We start from the raw sequence: 5242 nt of genomic DNA on the forward strand, positions 1-5242 counted from the left end.
AAGAACGTATGAGCTATCAAAACTGAACAAGATTGAGAGATAAAATAACAAAACGATACAACATACTAAGTAACGAACAATTTGTTTTATTATTTACTAAATTGGAACTATTTGGAACACGCTGCATCGAGTTTACGTGTTTACGGTTTATTATTTTGTAGTAAAATAGTGAACAGTAGTAGTACGAGTAGGTACATTTTATCAAAATCAATTTAAAAAAAACAGTTCGAAGATTTTTCTATTAAGCAGTTGCTCTACTGGCGACTTCTAATGAGAGTACGGTTTTAAATTTAAGCTTTGTTTTAACCGTCTTGTTTACGCCAATCAAAATACTGCACAACCAAACGCAGTATTCATTTGACGAGACCGCGCCATCTAGGGGCGAAAAAGTGAACTAAACGCGTCGCAGCGCCGCGTGACCCAAGGTCAGGAAGCCATTTTTAAAAACATCAGTTTTTCGCTCGGAACTCCTACGAGACACGTACTATAATTCGGAAGTGATCGTAGAAACGCTATATATATGTGTTAATTTGTCACCCCGGGGTTTATTTTGTGTTTTGTGTGGTTTATAAATTATAAACTAAACATTTGGACAGCAAGAAGAAGTTTTAAAGTGCTTTTTGAGTGCTTTGCGGCTGCTGCAAGCTTGCAGCACCGTGTTTTGTTTTCGTCGGTTGCTGATGGCGTCCTTCTGAAACAGCGTCGGATGGAAGAAAATCTTCGAGATTATTGCACCACATTCACTGTAAGTCCCCTGGATCTTTAATGGTACGTCTCGTCCATAAAACGGCAAAGAGTTACACACCCCCGCCTTCTATCTCAATTTTCTTGATTTTTATCTTAAAAATTCGAATTAATTTCTATGAGACCAAGATAGGCAGTATTTTTACGAGCCTCTGGCTCATTCATTAATGGTCCTTCGTCACCCAGGATATTGTCCAGTTTCCTGTCCCTGTGTTCTACCTAGTAAACACACCTACTTTGTTTGTATTAATATGTAGATACCTATACGCGCATTTGTATACGCGCTTTCCGCTTAGTAAAAGTAGGTATTTAGGTACTTATTTTATTCGAACTCCGTGTCTGGTCATAAGTATAATATAATTCCAGCACGTAGGTAGAACCCTATATAAATAAAATACTTATTCACCATAATACTTTCACATATTCAATTTACGCTTTTAAGCCTCGTTACTCATCAAAACCGTCAGTAGATATTTCGCGAAGTACGTGTTCGATGCGCGACTTGCGCGAGTAATAATAATAGGTACACTTACCTATCTGCTTGCCGCGCTTTTACAGTAATACTACAAGTTATTGTTATTATTACGTGGTGTGGATATTTCATGGACCTCGTAAGTCGTAATCCTCGTATTACGAAGTTATTTATATAGCTAATATTATCAATAGTGTTTAAATATCAGAGTGTAAATCTTTTGTCTAGTGGCAATAAATGCGTACGTACGGATTCGAAAAGTGAGCTCGCGATATTTGGTTGTTGTTTATATAACTAGGTAGATATCTGCAACAAGGTACATTTACGGCGCTCGCTTGATTGATAGGATTGTCTTGAGCATTAAGTACTTCAAAATATTAATTAACATAAAAAATATAAGTTTTTATTGTTAAGTAATAATATAAGGTACACAAAGTAAAATAAATACTCAACCTGTCCAATTATCATTGCGTTAAAATTATTGTTTTATTAACTCGAACTAATGCGGTGAATAGGTAGGTAAGTCTGTATAGTGTAGTGTCACTTTATACGGTTAGTAGCGTGAGTAGGTTTTAGGTAAGTAGGTAATAGACGTCACTTTTCGTTATTTATTTTTTATTGTGCTTGTAGGCTGAAGTGATTACCTATTGGTGTGCCAAGAATAAAAATGGGTAAAGATAAAGATGAAAGTGAGGTTGGCCCTAATATTAGGCTTTTAGAAGCACGAATGAAGGCTTACTTCGGTAGATTACAATTTATATATGATGCTTCGAAAAATTTGGACTCATTCGAATCGCAACAAAAATTTATGTCCCGCGCATCGTCCGTAGATACATTGCGTTCGGAGTACAATCTAATTATAGAACAACTAAATATTGCGCGTATGAAAGCCGACGCTGACTATGAACCTTCATTCCAAGCTTGGGACTCTTTTGAAGATATGTATTCACATATTCGACATGTAATAAACACATTTACTGATATTAAGCCAAATGTCAATATTGACCAACCTACTGCTTCAAAACCTCATTTGAAGCTCCCGCCTATCATGCTACAAACTTTTGACGGAGAACAGAGGAAATTCGCTTCCTTTATCGATTGTTTCAACAGTACCGTACATCATAATAGTACGCTTTCAAACTCTGAAAAAGTTTTCTATCTATGCGGCCAGCTTTCGGGTAAAGCTTTGTCGTCAATTGCAGGAATAATTCCATGCGGAGAGAATTATCAGTTAATTTATTCAACGCTCGTGGAAAAATATGAGGATGTCCGGTTGTTAGGATCGTCATATCTGAATGATCTGTTTAATTACAAAGAACTGAGCGTGCCTTCTGCAAAGGGATTAAATGATTTTATCGATTGTTTCGTAACAACCACTGCGGCTTTCGATAAATTAAAAATATCTGATAAAAAAGAATTTATATTCTTATTCTTGGCTCTAAGGAAAATCGACCCAGATACTGCTCGCATGTTCGAAAATTCAGTGCGTTCGGAAAAATTACCGACTTACGATAGCTTCGTTAAATTTATTAAAGAACAAGCTAAAATACTCGAACGCAGGGGAGACCCTGAAGTTGGATGTTCCAACTCGACTGCGCGCCCTCAGAAATCGATGAACCCTAAGTCTGTAACCGCGAAACGAACCCAGGCCTTTGTTTCGTCTACAGAGGCCTTAACTTCGTGCAACTTGTGCGATTCTATGCACGAGCATTTCTATCAGTGCACAGCGTTTAAAAATCTAAAACCGCGCGAGCGCTACAGTTTTATTAAAAAAAACGGCACTTGCGTCAAATGTCTTAGTCGACATCATAAAAGTGTTAATTGTCGCTCTAGCCAAGTTTGTGAAAATTGCAATTCAAGTACTCATCATTCTTTGTTGCATTTTTTTGATAGTCCGACTACTGCGATGCCCGCAACGCAAATGACAGTACCTGACGGTTCCAGTAGTTCCAGCGCTCAGGACGAAGGGGCTCCTTGTGACGGTAGCGTCCACGTCTGTAGCTGTGGTGCGGTGGGCACGCAACCGCTCGCGCCGCCCCCCGCACACCCCCTCGGTGCCTCCATCGATGTTTCCGCTCCATTGCTAACGGCCGCACACGGCGCTGCACAAGTGTCACATAATTATTTACAGGCAAACGTCGTCGCGCCTTCGCCCTCTACCGTGCTGCTCGCTACGGCGCGTGTGCTAGTAGTCGATGCTTGTGGTAAGTCACACTTTTTGCGCTGTTTAGTCGACAATGGTTCTCAAAATCATTTTATCACAGCATCATGTTGTAAAAAGCTTTCGCTGACTTATTCGTCAGAAGAGTCACCTATAGTTGTAAATGGTTTTGGCGGCGCGTCTAATCAAACAAAGGGAAGGCTGCGTTTGACAATTCGGTCTCGCTATGATAGCACTGTTGCTTACAATATTCAACCACTAGTTGTGGACCATGTCACTGCATGTTTGCCGTCAGCACCGATAGACGTGTCTAAATTATCTTATCTAGATGGTGTGCCTCTTGCGGACGATACTTATCACATTCCAGGAGAAATCGATATGTTGCTAGGAGCAGAGTTGTTTGGTACCATGTTAATGTCCGGTCGCGTGCGAGGTCCACCAGGAGCACCTGATGCTGTGCAAACGACGCTCGGCTTTTTGTTAATGGGGTCGGCGCCTCTGGACATCCGGGCTCGTCCATCTAAGCCTGTGGTGTTATGCGCGTTCACTGGTGCTCCGCTTGACAAATTAGTAGAGCGATTCTTTAAATTAGAGGAAGTGTCAACTAGTACTTCAATTTTCTTAGTCCGATGAACAGGAATGCGAAGATAATTACACAAAACGACAAAACGTGATTTATCAGGCCGTTATTCGGTGGCATTACTTTTAAGGATAGCCCAGAAGCATTAGGCAAATCTCTTTTTAATGCACAAAAAGCGATTTATATCGCTGGAAAGAAAATTTACTGCATCTCCGACTTTTCAGTCTGCCTACAATGACATTGTAACCGATTATGTAGAAAAGGGTTACTTGACTCTAGTTCCCGGTGATGTAAAGGATGAGGGATATATCATACCTCACCATGGTGTCGTTAGAAATGATAAAGTTCTCTACTAAGTTGCGTCTCGTTTTAGATGCCAGTGCACCCACGGACACGGACGTCTCCCTTAACTCTATCTTAAATCCTGGCCCTAATTTGCAATCCGATTTATTTCTGGTTCTGCTGAACTTTAGGTTATTTCCCATTGCGTTTTGCGCGGACGTAAAGCAGATGTATCTTCAAATCTGCGTCCATCCAGAGTTCAAGAAATATCAACGAATGTTGTATAGGTTAGGATGGGTGATTCGTTACGGTTGTTCGAGTTCGGCAGAGTATGTTTCGGTTTATCAGCGAGTCCATATTTGGCTTTACGTACCGTAAAACAACTAGCTAATGACGAAAGGGATAATTATCCACATGCTGCTGAGGTAATTCAACGTGGTGATTTTTATATGGATGATGTTGCCTCAAGCGCTCTGTCGTTTAATACAGCTGTTGACACTATGAATCAGCTAATTGATATGTTCAAGTCCGGTGGTTTCGAGTTGACAAAATGGTCAAGTAATTCACCGGAATTGCTTGATGTCTTACCTGAAGGGTATCTGCACCCCAGTGCAGTAAAGTTTGACGATGAGTTTTTGTCAAAAGTTTTAGGAGTTAAGTGGGATCCACGTGCTGACATGTTTCATTTGATATAATACAGGCACAGAACGTTGCACCAAACGGAATATTTTGTCTGTTGTAGCTCGACTGTGGATGTTCTCGGGTTTGCTGCTCCTGTGATTTGTATGCCAAACTTTTAATTAAAAAACTTTGGCTTGCCAAAATAGACTGGGATGAAAAACCACCTCAAATGATCATTGATGCTTGGACTGTTTTCTACGCGAATACCACTTCTGAGTCAACTAACGATTCCTCGCCACGTGGGTGTTGTGCAATCCAGCGTTTGTTTCTCTTTTGGCATTCGCGGACGCCAGTGAAAAGGCTACGGATGTGTATTGTATTA

Source organism: Choristoneura fumiferana, chromosome 17, assembly GCF_025370935.1.
Source record: "Choristoneura fumiferana chromosome 17, NRCan_CFum_1, whole genome shotgun sequence".
NCBI lineage: Eukaryota > Metazoa > Arthropoda > Insecta > Lepidoptera > Tortricidae > Choristoneura > Choristoneura fumiferana.